This window comes from Chelonoidis abingdonii, chromosome 10 (genome assembly GCF_003597395.2).
Source record: "Chelonoidis abingdonii isolate Lonesome George chromosome 10, CheloAbing_2.0, whole genome shotgun sequence".
In the NCBI taxonomy this organism is placed as follows: Eukaryota; Metazoa; Chordata; order Testudines; family Testudinidae; genus Chelonoidis; species Chelonoidis abingdonii.
The window spans coordinates 54,805,768-54,823,928 of NC_133778.1; the positions used below are offsets into that span (position 1 = coordinate 54,805,768).

Below are 18,161 nucleotides of genomic sequence, written 5' to 3' on the forward strand. Positions count from 1 at the left end.
ACAGAGTTGCATATGCAATAAAAGGGTGTTCATAGAATTAAATGTGCACAGGATTGGTCCCTTAAAAGTAAATTAAAAACAAACAACTGCCTATTCTAAGTCAATGTTGAAATATTAGAGGCAAGCTGAATATCACATACCAATTTCAGCTTACTTTTGTACTGTGTAGTAAAGAGCTGACATGTAACATCAGTTTATTATTACTAAAATTACATTAATAGGAAATTTAGATATAAACAAAAGACTAGATGTGGATGATAAATTACAGAAAATTGTGGGGATAACTTCACACCAGATGTGTTTACAGTCTGCTTAGCCATACATATGGAGGATTCCTCCCAGTGTAGGGAAATCCTTGGGTGCATAGTGCTACTGTAGGGACTCCAGTGTTGCCTCCCACCTTCCTGAGCTGCCATTGTAAGGGCTGTGCCTGTGCAAAATGGAACATGCCTGGCTGACCAGTGATTGCTGGAACAGCCCTTTGGGGCAGTGACAGTCAGTGCAAATCTGAGCAGCCTTTACTTACATTGTTCTAATTTATGCTTGGTATTTGACTGTTGCATAGATGGTCCTGGGATTAGGACAGTGCAAGAAGGGCTTAGAGCCATTCATGCCACCCTCTTTCCCTTCCTCCTGGCTCCAGCTTCTGTATCAGTGGGGCTCAAACTTTTTTTTACTGGTGACCTCTTTCACATAGCAAGTCTCTGAGTCCGACCCCCCTTATAAGTTAAAACACTTTTTTATACATTTAACACCATTATAAGTGCTGGAGGCAAAGCAGGGTTTGGAGTGGAGGCTGAAAGCTCACGACCCTCCATGTAATAACCTTGCAACCCCCTGAGCGGTCCTGACCCCCAATTTGAGAACCTCTGTTCTATATTAAGAAGTATGCCATACAATTTCTTCTAAGAGGTATGTTGTTGTGGCTCTTTTTTGTGTGGCACAATTACAGTATTATCTGATTATCATCACTTTAAGGGACAGTATTTCAGATATGCAGCAGGTACACTTGCATCAGTATGAAATGCTCTTGCACTTACTCAGTTAAGTATGACAGCTTCTGTTTTAAAATAAGTGGCAATACTTGTCACTCATGTGGGACTAAAATGTGACTCATACTTTTTGGACTGAATCATGGTCTCACTGAAGTCGATGGGAAAAAATTCTATTGACTTTCTTGGGACCAAAGTTTTGCCCTTAAATTGTGTAGGAAAATAGAGATATAGAGTAACTGTCAATAAACAAGCAAACAAAAGAAAAACCATGTTATCTTCTGCAAGCTCTCTCACGCATGAGTAGTCCCCCACTTCAGTTAATGGGTATCCCATTAATGAACATAAGAAAGAACTACTTGTGTGCATAAGGATTTGCAGGATTTGGCCCTACTGAAACATTTATAATGTATTTTGTATTATGTTTTCCCATTCTTAGCCAGTTATCTCTACACTTGACAGATGGTTTCCTGAAAAGGGGTCCAGAAGCTCAAGCATTTCTATAACAACAAAGAAGCAGGTGATTTTGTTCACTCCATGAACAATTACCACACATACATCTCTTTTGGCCATGAAGCGCATTAACTATAGGGGTAATAATTCAATAAATAAACCATCCTTGTATATATGACCTTTTCTTATATCTTTATCTTCTCCATCTGCTAGAGCCAGTCAGAAAATAGAAACCCCTTTAAGTAAATAAATTTTGCAAGGTGTGTATGTGGGGGAATCATTCCAAATTGGGACAAAAAGCCAAAAATGCAACCTTTTTTCTCCAGGAAGGGATTTCTAGAAAAACTCAAGTTTTGGAAGAACCAACACAGAATTCTTCCATTTCCCATCTGGAAGACTTGTCCATTTCACTTTCGCACAGCAGACAAAGTGAAATTGATAAGATGCAGATAGAGGGATGCTCAGCCTCCTCACTTCCTTCTAAGACAAAGGCTGAATGCCCAGCTGTCTGCCTCTCTTGCAGCCAGACTGGGTGCAGAGGGGTGGGGTTGGCTGAGAGCCAGAGAGTTACGACACAGCCTCTGGCAGGCTGCTTGGAAGCCATGATTTTGATTTTTCTCATGGAAAACTGAAACTTTTAAGCAAAATTGAAAATTTCCTGTGAAAAAAATTCATTTTCTGATAAGGGCATTTTCTACTGGAAGATCATTCAGGCAGAAAATTCTCAACCAGCTCTTCCATCTACATTATTCAACCTGAGTGAGTCGTTTAGGGAATACATTTCTCAATTAGAAAATTCTCTCTCTCCCTATCCCAACATGCATTATTTTGGTTTATATACAAGTCACATGATCAGAAGTGGTCCAACTAAAAAGTACTTATTGCTTTTCAATTAACGAAGTAAAGTACAGTATTTAATTGTAGCAGGAAGCAAAAACTGACCTTTTTCCTTGCTAAGGATTAGACATAAGGTGGGTATGTTCATCCTGTTCATTCTAAGCTGAAAAACAAAGGACTAGTTGATACAGAAGATACACAAATGTATATTATAATAAAAGTTTAACCTTTAATAACTGTCAGTTTGCCCTAAATTTGTATAAACTCACTTGGGTAGACAAATTTCTTAGTCTTATTTCTACTAGCAAATGACTTTGAAGCAACTGCCTGCTTGTTAACACAAAGGAACATTATTTTGTTTAAAACACCACAAGCATGGCAAAATAAATCTGATGTTTAAAGTCTGTTCTCATCAAGATTATTTTTATTTTAGCAATAATATTAATAAAGTGCTCAATTGTGGGTTTGCCTTTACTTCAGAGTAAGTGGCAGCGTAGTTTTGTGCTCCCTGAATCACAATCTCCCTCCTATTCCAGCAAGGGATTAAAATTATGCCAGGTTTATTCCTACTCTATGCTGCCTGGTGTATTGACAGTGGAGGTGATAGACTCAAGGCTCCACCCAGTGACTACACTCATTGGGCCCCCTTTCTAGTCATTTGCAGGAGGGAAGGATGCAGCAGTTCTTTAGTCTCTGCTTATGCACTCAAGAGGCTACCCATGAGGGAATACTCATGGCTGTACTGTAAAGACACACTTTGCATTCCCTTCTTCTAGTGTGCTGCATTCAAGTCAGGCCAAAATTTGGCCCCAAATAGTAATTATTTTGGTTATTTACCTCATCAAGTCCCCATTTGCCAAATAAATAGTTATAAGCTGCAGAAGTCTCTGTCATATTTATAAATATTTAATGAAATCATTGTTTTTTTTATAAAACAAATAGGAACTCAGAGGTAGGCCTCTAGATCAGAATGTTGTTATTGACTGTTGGGGATAAATTCATGGGATTAACTATATCACTTCCACAGCCTCTCTCTATTAAATAAAAGGAATTTTAAATAAAGATTACTCTACATTTGTGTGTTCTTTTATCCAATCACCAGTCAGATTACTGGCCAATCAAGAATTTTTGAAAATTGGCCTTAAAAAAGAAATTTAACAGCCAATAGCAAAAGACCAAAAAAAAAAAAATCCTGTTAGTTTTTGTAAGTACATCAGAAGCAGGAAGCCTGCCAAACAACCAGTGGGGCCTCTAGGTGACTGAGGTGTTAAAGGCGCACTCAAGGAAGAACAGGCCATTGTGGAAAAGCTAAATGAATTCTTTGCATCAGTCTTCACTGGAGAGGATGTGAAGAAGATTCTAATACCAAAGCCATTCTTTTTAGGTGACAAATCTGAGGTGTTGTCCCAGATTGCGGTGTCAATAGAGGTGGTTTTGGAACAAATTGATTAATTAACAGTAATAATGACGAGAAATATGGAACAGCTCCCATGAGAGGAGAGATTAAAAAGATTGGGACTATTCATCTTGGAAGAGCGACGGCTAAGGGGGGATATGATAGAGGTGTATAAAAATCATGAATAGTATAGAAAAAGTGAATAAGGAAGTGTTATTTACCCCTTCACATAACACAAGAATGAGGAGTCACCCAATGACATTAGTAAGCAACAGGTTTAAAACACAAAAAGTGCTTCTTCACACAACACACAGTCAACCTGTGGAACTCGTTACTGGGGACGTTGTGAAAGCCAAAAGTATAACTGGGTTCAAAAAAGGATAAGATAAGTTCATGGAGGATGGGTCCATCAATGGCTATTAGCCAGGATGGTCAGGAATGCAACCCCATGCTCTGTATGTCCCTAAACCTCTGACTTCCAGGTGCTGGGACTGGACAACAGAGGACAGATTACTAAAAAATAAGCCTTATTGTGAGGGAATATGGGGGAAGTAATTGGTGCAATGGCCTTGTGCTGGCTCTTTCTACAGGGATGAATTTAATCAAAAAAAGATATGAATTTTTGAGAACTCACATAACATTTAATATGAGGTATCTACTTGTCTGTGTATCATAAGGATAAAAAGTAACTTTGCAAATGTGGTATTACAGACATTTACCAAAGTATAAGGAACAGAATAGATGTGTTGCTACTGTAGCAATATACAAGAGTTTTCTACTAAGGAAGCTCAAGGGGAGAAGGCTGAAATATTTTTACATCCAGTGAAAAAACTGTGCTCAGACTGAGGTCTCAGAGGCATGATTTCAGAATAAAATTGGGAGAGAGAGCCAAGAACGATTATGTTCTCTTCATTTTTTAGGTTATGGACAACATAACTACAAAAGTCTATTAACTGTTTTCCTAAAGAGTCCTCATGAAATAGCCATCTGAAATCTCAAACACAAACTGTGTTGCCAGCCAGCATCATGCAATTTTAATAAAGCATTTTCATTCTAGTCCCTAATTGGCCTTGGGGAAGTACTGTGTCAAGAAAAAATGGAGAGGAGTACCCAGACATCCTGTTTTCAGCATGTGTGAAATAGGATGTATATATTCTACACTAGGTCAGACAAGAAAGGATTCTTTTCATAAGGAATAAAGGAAGCCAAGGGCCTGATCCACCCCAGAAAAATTGCTCAGTCTACCACCTGGAAAGAAGCAATCTACCTGGGGTCATCAAGAGAGTGAAGACAAAAAGGAGGGTAAGGAGCATATGGATGTAAAAAGGGAGGGAAGAAGTGTGCTCTCTCTCTCTCTCTCTCTCTGGAGGCAATAGAGTGAGAAAGCTGCTAAATTCTCCCCAAAAGAATGGAAAACCTGGAAATTTGATTGCTTTGTCACAATCTAAGAACTATACTTCTTGTCAGAAACAAAGTTAAAACTCAAATGAGCTGGTCTGAGTCTTCCCTATGAGCGAAGCTGAGAAAAGCTGTGGTCCAAACTCTCAGCAAGACCAGAGAGCGCCAAAGAAGTGTACATAAAAGAGATGATATTTTGTTTCTCCTTGTGTTATGGTTTCTTCGATATCTGAGACTATGTAACATCTTGTGTGCCCTTGTACTTAATGGTAAATGAGTCTTATTAATAAATATTAATAAGGAATATTTGTATTACTTAAAATTTAAAAGTGTTTTAACATGTTTAATGCACCATAAAGACATTAATGGAGTAACAGAATTGTACTGTGTGACACAAATAAAGGTAAATAAATAAAACTCCCTGCTTCATTTTAGGTGTTTGTGAGGTCATCAACTCTTGCAGGAAAAATAAAGATCCCTGAACTCAGACATTTTTACGATAAAACACCTTACAGTGCTGTTCTTAAAATGTTTGCTTTAACTACCCAGGCATCTTGGCTCCACTGAAGCCAATGGCAAAGCTTCCACTGACTTCAACAAAGCCAGAATTTCACCCTGTTTTGGATGTAGTGTCTTACACAATGTTCATTTACTTATGGGGAAAAAAAATCCGTTCACTTTTATATATTAAAAACTCCCATCAATGAAGATAGACTTTAAATACCTATACCACACATTGAAAACTTTTTTCACACAGATCAACAACAGCAATAACTTTCAGGAAAACACAAAGTGAGGATAAAACAACACCAACAATGTGTGCGCTTATGCAAAATTAGAATCCACAAGGATTGGAAGACCTGTGATCTAGATTTTTGTGTGCGCTCTGTTCAGTTTCTTCCAGTGTTGGGTATTCGAGGAATACAAACATGGACACACACGGTTTAAGATTCCTGGAAATAGTACAGTTTCCTAAAAGTGTTACTCAAACAAAACAGAAGTGCAGGAATCAAAAAGACATTTCATGAGTGGAGAGTTCTTATATTTTAATTAGTATGGATTCTGTCTGATCACTCTCCAATGACTATTGCATTTTGCTAACTTCAACAGGGAGTCCTAAGAGACGCTTCATCCTTACAATTTCATGCTTTTTGCAGTTAAGTATCTGGCCCATAAAATCTCTTCTTTCTTGGATACACATATAAAATAAAATTAGCTCTGAATTCAGGGCTTCTCTTAGTGACATCCTGTCTTAGAGTCTATTAACTATTATAGTGATTCTGTGAACTGGCTAAAGTCTGCTACAACAGTAGAGTAATACACTACTTAGCATGGCCTTTCTACTGGAACAAGACAAGCAGTCATTTACTTTTAACATACTACACTGCAGTGGCATCAGAGTTTGGAAATCTGAAAACCATGCAGCTTTGGTGAGTCTTGCTACGAACAGTTACTGTGACGGAAAACATCCATGACTATGGGCCACCCAACTTTTCATGAAACTCAGCAAAAAGGCTGGCTGCTATCTTAACCTATAAAGCAGAGGTGGGCAAACTACAGCTCACGGGCCACATCCGGCCCATGGGACTGTCCTGCCCTGCCCGTGAGCTCCTGGCCTGGGAGGCTAGCCTCTGACCCCTCCCCTGCTGTTCCCACTCCTGCACAGCCTCAGCTCACTGCACTGCTGACGCTCCTGGGGCAGCGCAGCGGCAGAGCCTCGGCCTGACACAGTGCTCTGTGCTGCGCGGTGCCTGTCCTGGTGCAGCTGCACCACCAGCCACTGGCACTCCAGGCAGCTTGGTAAGGGGGCAGGGAGCGGGGGTTGGGAGTGGATGAGGCAGGGTTCCTGGGGGGGGGCATCAGGGAACTGGGGGGGTTGGATGAGGCAGAAGTCCCAGAGGGGCCGGCAGGGGGGGAGAAGTGGGGGTGGGTGTCAGATAGGGGAAGGGGGCCATGCCATGCCATGCCTGGCAGTTTGGGGCAGCACAGCCTCCCCTAACAGGCCTTCCATACAATTTCGGAAACCCGATGCAGCCCTCGGGTCAAAAAGTTTGCCCGCCCCTGCTATAAAGCAAGAGCTTGACCACTGAATCTCAGATTCAAAATGAGTTGAGGAACACAGAAATCTGAGTTTTCTGGTGGAGCATTTCACACAAGCGGACATGGTTGATTATATACAGTGATGTGCTATAGTCACAACATTCTATATTTGCTCCTTCCCTCCATCTTATGGATTGTCTGACAAACTACCAAAGGAAAAAAAAATGGGTGAGCAAGGAGAAATCTAGAACAAAGAGGTATAGAAAAATGATTTCACGCAATAGGTGTGTTTTAGGGACAATATCTCAAGGCAGTACCCTAAATAGGCCTATGGAGGACTAAGACAATTTTTTTTTTTTTTTTTATTATTATTAAAGGGACTACCAATAACTCCCTCCTGTAAAAGATTAAGGAATGCTCTAAGAAAGCTTTGGAAAAATACTGAAGCTCTGGAATTAGCCTGGTATTTATAGCATAGATTCCCAGTGCGTTCTTTGAGCTTTCTAGAGTGTTATTTTTTCCATCTGCTAACTGTCAATATGGTATAACCTTATATTTTGATTATACAAATGTACAAAAAGAGCTTTTTAAAAAAAAATTATTGTAGCGTTTTGGCTTCATTTCTTAGTTCGAGACAGCTACTCTGGCATCAAAAATATAATCTAGGTCAGAGATAATGCTGAATCTTTTCTCATGTAAATAAGTAGCATTCCACTGTTTAATTATGTCAAAGTATATTATAACCATTTATGACTAATGCCTATATGAATCACATTGTCACAAAAGATGTTAAGTTCTATCACATGAAAATATTCAACTTCATATACTATCTGAATGAAATCAATTAAATCCAGGTCAAGAATGTATTTTTCCCCTCACTTAATTAGCAGCAAAAATATGTAAGGCAAGCCCTGCTGGTCTTAAACAAAGAGTATGAATTGCAAAATTGTTTACACTTTCAATTCATATTGGTTAAATACTGAAATTCTCTTCTCTGTGCTGCTCTTTTGATTAATTTTCTAATATCAACTCAATCTTTTGTAGAATTTTATTGCTGGGAATATATTTAGCAACAATCATAGCATACTAATATCAAAATAAAATGAAGTATGTCTCTGTATAAAATTGTATTGATTTTTTAAAAAATACTTACTTATAATGCTCTTCATGGCCTTGCTTCTAGTTACCTTAGGGACCTTTTGGTTTCTTAAATTTCTGGGTGCACATTCAACTTTGCTTCAGAGACTCTCCTGTCTGTAGTTTGGCTATGGACCAAGGTCACCGGGGCTAGGTCCTTTTCTTATTATACCCCTCATCTGTGGAACTCTTTGCACCCCAAGTTACATCTGTTGAGTCAGTAATATGTTTTACATTAAACCACAAATCAAATCTTTTGATTTCACTTTTTCACTTTTCTTGGCCGTTCTGTAAAAATTCTCAAACTACTTTACACTCTGTACTATAACTTTATTTATTAAAAGAAAAAAAGGATGAAGGGATGGAGAAAGAAATAAAGATATCTTTTGCTAAATCATGGAGGCTATTGCAGTGTACATCCAAGAATCAGAAACACTGGATCTGTTAAAAATGGGTAATTAAGGTTTGAGCAATGATAGTAATCATATAAAAAAGTGTACATTTAAAGAAACACTTTCTCAAACAATTCAGTTATATTACCCATCGCTGATATGAACTAAACACTCTAGGTTTTAAGTATCACAGAGAATAATCCTAATAATTTAAAAACAATATTGTAGTTAATATCACAAGATAAAAGATGTAAAAAATATGCATCATGCAGTAGTATTTCTCTCTCTCTCTGTGTATTACAAACCTGAATGGCCTCAATTCTGCAAAGCGATCTGCCAATACAGGTTGTGAACCATTCACTGGGATTTTGTGCAGGTACATGAATGCTGGAACATTCCATTGCAGAAACAGTGCCTGGATGGTACTCAATGCTGCTGTCTCTTAAAAGACGACAGCACTGCATTGTCATTGAGGCATTTACCTCAGCTGCAACATAGTGTGCTGCATTCCATAAGCTTCTCTGGAGCAGACTTTAATGTGGCAGTTTCAGTTTCTCTGCCACTGAGAGCAACTAGGAGTCATTGCACAGCCCTTTAATTCAATTATCTGGTTTCTATTAAAGGAGAAAGGCATTGGATTCGATCACGTTGAAGGCAGATTGAAAGGAGAGCTAATGTAGGGCATAGCTACACTTGCAGATGTAGAGCGCTGTGAGTTAAACCCGCGTTCGGAGAGCACAGTAAGGAAAGCGCTGCAGTCTGTCCACGCTGACAGCTGCTTGTGCACTGGCATGGCCACATTTGTGGCACTTGCAGCAGCATTGACAGCAGTGCATTATGGGCAGCTATCCAAGCACGCAAGTGACTGCAATGTGCTTTTCAAAGGGGGTGGGGTGGGGTGTGACAGAGAGTGTGTTGTGTGTATGTGGGGGAGAGAGAGTGGGTTTTTTGGGGGCTGAGAGCATGTCAGCATACTGTCTTGTAAGTTCAGACAGCAGCAGACCCACCCTCCCCATCCGCCTCTCTCTCTCTCACACACAGCATTCCACACTAATCTGTCTTGGAGCAGATAAGCAGCCGACTGTCAGAAACAGAGCTTTCAAATGGCATATCCGCATTCCTACAGCAAGTTCAAAACACTGAGAAGAGTGGCCACATGACTTAAGGGGATTAAGGGACGTTTCTGGAGGCAGATCAGAGCACAGTAATGCAACATCTCGTCCACACTGGCATCGTGGCACTCCAGCGGGCGCAGCAAATGTTATTCCACTCGCTGAGGTGGAGCACCAGCAATCCTGTAGCCGCGGAGTCAGAGTGCTCTACGTGGCTTGCCAGTGTGGATGGGGAGTGAGGTAGTGTGTCTGGGGCTGCTTTAATGTGCACATTTTGGGGATTTTACAGAATATCTGTTGAATCAGTTCTAGTTTATAGACTATATAATTAGGATCTTAGAAGGGAGCTGGTACAATTGGGTTTTACAATCAACAAATAACATCCCCCACCTGCACATACCAAATCCCACTCCCATAAACCAAAAAAAATCTATCAGGTTTACTGGACCTTCACTGTAATATGAAGATTCTCACAAGGTATAATGTGGTACCAAATCTTGACTGTATTAAATTACAAACTTAATCCATTATATTAAATATTATTACTGAATGTCTTAATTAAGCATGTGAGCAAAACCCTTCCATTTTCTTGGAAAATATTTTATCTTTTGTTTTTATTAACTTCATTAGTGCTGGTAATTGATAATCATGAGATTTTATTAGTTGAAAATGGTACTTCCTCAATGTAAGAGTAAAACTGAGCCAGGGTTTAATCAGAAAAGAGTTATCAATATATTAAAAAAAGAATCACATTATTTACTAGGTCAACTGAATCTCTTATGGAGCTGTTACAGTCTTTCACAAGCAGAGAATTTAAATATAAGCTTAATGTGTTCATCTAAACAGTATGTTATACATATATACTGTAGGCCTTTAGCGTTTAGGTTTTCTTAAAATATGGGACACTGTCTTATTATATCAATATATATGTTCATGAAAGGTGATAGGCTAAAAGCAGGTATGGACAAGATAATGGTCCTCTAATATGCCTGAAACCTGACCTATGGAAAAGATCACCCATAAGGCTAAAAACAGGCTTCACAGCCTTTAAGCCTATGGCCTCTATTGAGATGGCCGATGATACCAATCAAATATGATAGCATCTTTTGTCATATGGACTCTTTAGATTTCATACATAGGTAGCTGTCTCCTCATTAAGCATTTTCAACCCCTAACTCATGCCAACGGTTCCAGTGACAGCTTGTGTGAATATGGTTTTACAGGATTGCGCTCTCAACTGTGGACTTTAACTGCTAGTTTATGGATATTCAAGAAAATGAATACTGCAGAATTTTCAGTACAGAATTTTCAAATTTTAAATACATACACCACACTTTACTACAAGGGTCGACAACCTATGGCACGCGAGGCAATTTTTAATGGCAAGCAGTTGCCTGCTGGGATCCCACGTGCCATTAAAAATCTTGCTGATGCGGCAAGCCGCGTGGTCCGCGGTCCTGGGCCGGAGTGCTGGCTGAGCACAGCAAGCCACCAGCCCCTCCCCCACCTTCCCCCAGAGCCCTGCAGCCGTGCGCGCAGCGCTCTGGGGGCTGGGGCTGTGCGCTCCTGCGGGGCACCGTTTGGCTCTGTGGAGAGGTAAAGATGCTCCTCGCTCATCTGGAGCCCTGCTGTTGCGCACACATAGCTCTGAGGGGCGGGGCGGGGTGGGGCTGTGTGCGCGGCGGCAGCAGGACTCCAGATGAGCGGGGAGCCTCATGGTAAGGGGGCCAGGGGGGGAAGTCAAGGGACAGGGAGCAGGGTGGGTTGGATGGGGGTTGGGATCCTGGGGGGTTGGTTAGGGGTGGGGGTCTCTGGAGGGAGCAGTCAGGGAGCAGGGGGGGTTGGATGGGACATGGGAGTCCTGGGGTCTGTTTGGGGGGTTGATAGGGGTCAGGGCAGTCAGGGGACAGGGAGCAAGGAGGGCCCTGGGGGAGCAGTTAGGGTGGGAGGGGTCTCTGGAGGGGGTGGTCAGGGGACAAGGAGCTGGGGGGGGTTGGATGAGTCAGGAATTCTAGGGGGGGCTGTCAGGAGGCAGGGGTGTGGAGAGGGGTTGGGGCAGGCAGGGAGTGTGGGGGGGTTTGTATGGGTCCAGAGTTCTGGGGGTCCTGTCAGGGGGCAGGGAGTGGTTAGATAGGCATGGGAGTCCAGGGAGTCTGTCTGGGTGCGGGGGTGTGGATAAGGGTTGGGGCAGTCAGGGGATAGGTAGGGGGTAGGATCCTAGGGGGGCAGTCAGGGGACAAGGGCAGGGAGGCTTAGATAGGAGATGGGGTCCCAGGAGGGGGTAGTCAGGACAAGGAATGGTGGGGGGTTGGGGGCTCAGGGGGGGCAGTCACCCAGCCCTCTGCCCTGAGCCCTAACCCCTGCCCTCTCCCACACGCCCAGTCCTCTGCCCTGAGCCCTGCATCCCCACACCACCCCAGGCCCCTGCCCTGAGCCCTGTACCACCCGGCCCTCTGTTGACTCCTTCACCCCCCCCGCCATGACCCAAGCCCTGACTCTGGAAACCCCACACATCCCCAGCCCCCCTACCCTGACACTGCACCCCCTCACAGGCCCCCAGCCCTCTGCCCTGACTCTTGCACCCTCCACATCCCCATCCCCCCCACATCCCATGCACCACACACATCCCCATCCCCACCCCCACCCTGAGCACCAAACGGGAGTCACATTCCCACCTGCATCCCTCACATTAAATGTGAGCTGCCCACGTAAGTGCCCCCACACCCAAACCTCCTGCCCCAACCCTGAGCCCCCTCCTTCATTCTAGCTCCTGGCCAGACCCTTCACCCCCAGCCCTGTGCTCGGTGCACTCCCACCCTCAGCTTAGTGCAGAGGGAGGAAGAGAATGGGCCAGAACCAGGGAGAAGTTAGGTACCCACTGTATGTGGGCAGGGCCAGGACCCCAGACCGGCAGCGGGTCTGGGGTCCTGCAGCCGGGATCCTGGCTGGCAGGAGCCGGAGGACTGAGCAGCAGTGGGCTGAGCAGCAGTGGGCTGAGCCGCTCAGCCCAGAGTCGGTCTGGGGTCCCTGCTGCCGACCCTGCATAGCCCGCTGCTGGTCTGGGGTTCTGGCTGCCAGACCCTTCCTAGCTGGGTTCCCAGCTGCAGGCCGCACTCAGCCCACTGCCGGTCTAGGTGAACAGAACCCCAGACCAGCAGTAGGCTGAGCGGGCCAGTGGCGTAAGATCAACATTTTAATTTAATTTTAAATGAAGCTTCTTAAACATTTTGAAAACCTTGTTTACTTTATAATACAACACTAGTTTTTTATATTATATATAGATTTGTAGAGAGAGACCTTCTAAAAAACATTAAAATGTATCACCGGCACGCGAAACCTTAAATTAGAGTGAATAAATGAAGACTCGGCACACCACTTCTGAAAGGTTGCCGACCCCTGCTTTACTACATAAAGATTTTTTTTCCTAGAGAAAATATCTGAAATCTGCAACAAGGCAAATTCATTCCTTTGTGTATATGCTACATGCAATATCTTTTTCATTCAAAGAATGAAACTTTAACCTTACAATGGCATTTTATTGTAAGATACACCAATTTCTTTAAGAAATTTCAGTTATTTCAGAGTGTATCTAAATAGACCATTGCATCATGCATAAACACCTTGTGCACCAGAGATTTAATAATACAGCATTTGTTTACCCAAGCAAAATAAATAAAGCTCTAAAAACATGATATAACATAGTGTTTAAACATTTATTATGCAAAATATTGAAGCCATGAATCTTTATACTATGAATACAATACACTAGAGTAAAACATTTCTTAATTTCATATTTAAATGTATTCCTAACGTACAGTTGAAGTAAAAGTAATGTTTACTTACAAAAAATGTACATATCCTCTCTTAACCATATCAGTCTAATCAATGTGCATATTACAGAACAAATTTACTCGGAACAGCATATTTTGATGGATACAGTTTACTTCCACCTAGGATTTCAGTACCTACATCACATGGATAATTGACAATAATCTTAAGTATAAAAAGTCTCAAAGTCACCAAGAATTCTGCAGCACATTATTTTCTAATCTCAGCTTGAATGTATACATGATTTCTCCACTAATAATTTCTAAACCAGATAATGGCTTAAGCTATAAAAAGTGACTTTTTGAATACATGGAAATGGAAATGTACAAGACAGAAGGTTATTTTGCAATAAAAACTGTAACCTTAATCATTACTTCAGACATTCATATTTATTATACATAAATGTACATGTTGCGCTCATCAGCATTATTAATGCTGTTGCATAGCTATGATGTGTGATTTTATAAAACACATTGCCCACCTATAGTTGATAAAGACCGCATCCTATGTGCACTGGCTAAGGGGATTGCTGTTGTTCACAGGTATCAAACGGACACTCCCAACTATTTTGCTTCTCCATTACCCAAAAGGCCTCCCCCTTTTTTCTATCTCCTTCCATCCAGCCTCTCTTTCTTTTCCTCTGCCCCTCTTGGTCTAAGATTTACTTTAGTCTGATCTGTGTTCTCAGGGATTGGGTTCTAGACCAGTCTTTTGGTTGGATGGCTTGTTCATGCAATGCAACTCTCCCAGAATGACATCCCCATGAAATGTGGCCCACTGAGCAGCACCTAACTTATGACTGAAGATTCCACTGGTGATCAGGAGCTGTTACTTTCCTTGGTAACAATAAGAAAATCACTCTCTATAAAGATTTAATAACTCCATTATTTTGTATTGGACATCTAACTTAATGAATGCCATTATAATAACTCCATTATTTTGTAATGGACATCTAACTTAGTGAAAATGAGGTAGGATCAGAGGCTAAAATAGGAAAAAAAACAAGTTAAAAATTACTTAGACAAGTTAGCTGTTTTCAAGTCACCAGAGTCTGATGAAATAAATCCTAGAATACTCAAAGAGGTGACTGAGGAGATATCTGAGCCATTAGCAATTATCTTCCATGGAAGCATATAATTAAGCATTCAATTTGCAAACACCTAGATGATAATAAGGTGATAAGTAACAGTCAGCATGGATTTCGTGTCAAACCAACATAATAGCTTTCTCTGACAGGGTAACAAGCCTTTTGGATTAGGGAGGGAGGTAGCAGGGGGAGGGGGAAGTGGTAGATGTGGTATATCTTGACTTTAGTAAGACTTTTTATACTGTCTCGCAAGACCATCTCATAAACAAACTAGGGAAATACAACCTCGATGGAGCTACTATAAAATGGGTGCATAACTAGTTGGAAAACCATTCCTAGAGAGTATCAGAGGGGTAGCTGTGTTAGTCTGGATCTGTAAAAGCAGCAAAGAGTCCTGTGGCACCTTATAGACTAACAGACATTTTGGAGCATGAGCTTTCGTGGGTGAATACCCACTTTGTCGGATCCGACAAAGTGGGTATTCACCCACGAAAGCTCATGCTCCAGTACTCCAGTTGAGGCCTAATCGGCACAGAGTAGACTGAAAGAATAATTTCTTGTGTCTTGCTTACAACACTCCTGCTAATACATCCCAGAATGAGGTTTGCTTTTTTTGCAACAGTGTTATATCGTTCACTCATATTTAGCTTGTCATTCACTATGACCCCCAGATCCCTTTCTGCAGTACTCCTTCCTAGGGAGTCATTTCCCATTTTGTGCGCAGACAACTGACAGTTCCTTCCTAAGTGGAGTACTTTGCATTTGTCCTTATTGAATTTCATCTGATTTACTTCAGACCATTTCTCCAGATATTTAAAAAAAGAACAAAAACAAAAACAAAATAAGTAGAGCAGACACAGAACTGGAAGGTAAGAGATATTTAATTAGGACAATGTTTTATTGTGAATAAGCTCCCTGCCATCCAGTCAGCAACTGGTTGCAATTCTGCATCTGGTACTTTCTCCTCTACTGAGGAAAGCTATTACTGGCTAGGGGCTGCAATAAACTCTAGACAAACACCAGGGAAGATATGGAAATGGGTTGCCTCGTTTATGTAAACATCACCACTCCAACTTGTGACTGGGAGCTTCTCTCTCTAATGATGCCTGGAGAGAGGTAGTTATGCAGACTCTTCCCTCACATCAGTGGGGGAGTTCTATTCCTGCAAGACTGTGGTCACTGCAAGTTACACTTGTCACCATTAACTAGTTGGCATTGTATCACACATGGTAGCATCTGAAATTACCACAGTTTCCCCTCTACTTAGAAAATAACTATGATAATTACGCAGTGATGGTTGGCAAAATGTTTACCTTTTATTAGTTTCTACTATATATACACAGTGGAAAACTAGAAGGAAAGTTGATTTTTATATTTACTTCTATTATCATTCTGCATTTTGTAAAAATGTGTATGACTGAGTAACCTGTTTGTGAAGCGAATTTCTAAGAAATGTTTGGCATTTCAGCAAATATGCTTTCCTGCTTGCTTTGAGTACTGTGTGTTCAAACAATTTTTTTTAAAAAAGCACCTCCTATCACATTCTATTCTATTTAGATTAACATAGTTTGACTAATGAGAAATTCAGCTCAATTTTCAGAAAACAAACATGAATCAAATAATGCCAAAAAGTGATTTACAAGTAGCATTAAAGTAACCAGAGTAAGAGTGCCATTGAGAAAATTAGCTTAGAACTTAGCTTTTAAAGACTATTTTAAATTCAATATCCAATATGCACTGTGCTGAAATTTGGACGTCTTTCTAAAAGATATGCTCCAGCTCAACCAGAATTTGTGGGCTTGATGCAGAAAACACATGGTGAAATTCTGTGGCCTCTATTTACAAAGGTAACCTAAGTCCTCTTTTTATTTATTTTTTTGAACACTTAATATTCTTATTTTATTAAAGAGTTATTAAAATAAATCAATTACAAAGTAAGAATATTAAAAAAAAGATTAAACTCTTACACAAGACTATAACCAAACGGGCTTTACTTTATGGCTATAGGCTGACTATACTTTCCAGTGGAGTTCCAGGGTTGGAGTGGCATCAATAAAACAATACATCCTGAAATGCCATAGATAACAAGAACCATTCACAGCAGTGCTATATATGGTGGACCCAAGAAAGAAAAAACATATAGTTATTCAATTAATGAGCTGAATTGTCCCTCTTACCCTGGTTACCCGGGGCACTCAGCACAAAAATCTAACGTTGTTGGATTATATTCAGGTTATCTTTAAGAGAAAAGGAAAAACAGAAGAGAACACTTAAAAAAATAATTCTGGAAGCTGCATTAAGTATCTGTAGGTGGGGGTTGGGGGAGGAGGGGAAGATAAAGTTGAGAGAGAGAATTTACTTACCTAAGATTAGGTAGACTGGTGGAAAAATCCACCAACCTTGGGAAGTTCACTGAACCCTTGCAAAGAATTAGTGTTATAATGCTCCAAGACGCCTCTATATTTCCTTGTCTTTTTTACCGAGATGACACCTCTTCTTCCTATAACAAAACATCCATTGTATTAAAGTTATCTTTACAGAGACACAAACTATTTCAATTACCAAATAGCTGTACTTCATATAATATGTGTAATGAGTCTCTCTCAAACTGCTCCACAGCATAAGGGCAATGGGCTATATAATGGGAATTTGTCGAAAGAGACCTTTAAAAAAAATGAAGGTCATTTATTTGTTGGGCAAGAAGAGGGTCAACTGCTTTTTATCATGTTGTTTAGAGGAAAAACCAATAAAGCTTAGAAGAGTTAAAAATTTTGTACTGTGATTCCCATCCATCAGCTCATCAGCAACAATGGGGCTAAATAAATTCTTCCCACTCCCGTCCATCTTGTACCAGCTTCACGGCTTTGTCAATCTTTAATTATTTTTGTTCTGTCATTTTTTATCATGTCTATCCAATGCATTCTTGATTTTCCTCTACTTCTAGTTCCTTGCACTCTGGTGCGTATCACCATGTATGGTATTCTTTCCAGGTCCATTCTTGACATGTGTCCAAACCACCAGAGACATCTTTCTTGAATCTCTAGTGTCTTTGCCGAGTACATTATAAGTTAATTATATATGTAGGTGAAAGTTTCAGAAGTGCAGAAGTGATTTTAATGAGATTCAGATTCTTTTGAAAATGAGAATCAGGCTCCAGAGTCATTTATATACTTTTGAAAATAATAATGGCTAATAAATAATTTACAAACTTATTGATAAACAGGTATTTAGGTTTTCTTCCTTGCTGCATATTTACATATGCAAATATTGCATATTTACCTACCAATAATCTCTGAAATTACTAAAAAGTTGAAATAAAAAATAAATCAATATGTGATGAAAGCCACATTATGTTGAGTGGTAAGTGATATAGTTGAAGTTGTAGCAAAATGAATCTTTATTTTACAGAAGTGTAGTGAAAAACAAATTAGAAGTAAGAATATTTGATTTTTTTCATGTTGGTTTGGTGCAGACTGGTTGATACACATA

The 18,161-nt window shown here is 40.6% G+C and overlaps 1 protein-coding gene across 5 annotated transcripts in view; it reads right to left on the reverse strand.

Moving 5' to 3' along the window:
• The window catches only part of MBD5 (methyl-CpG binding domain protein 5), a 265,451-nt gene that overhangs the window by 102,391 nt on the left and 144,899 nt on the right, over positions 1 to 18,161 (reverse strand). For 3 of the 5 annotated variants that reach the window (XM_075070237.1, XM_075070239.1, XM_075070235.1), the window contains 3 exons: positions 17,036 to 17,172; positions 8,270 to 8,462; positions 2,388 to 2,445 (listed from right to left, as the gene is read on the reverse strand). The gene's annotated coding sequence lies outside the window, so the exon portion shown is untranslated. Of the gene's footprint in view, positions 1 to 2,387; positions 2,446 to 8,269; positions 8,463 to 16,849; positions 16,910 to 17,035; positions 17,173 to 18,161 lie in introns of all 5 variants that reach the window. The other 2 variants (XM_075070236.1, XM_075070238.1) reach the window with 2 other exon arrangements.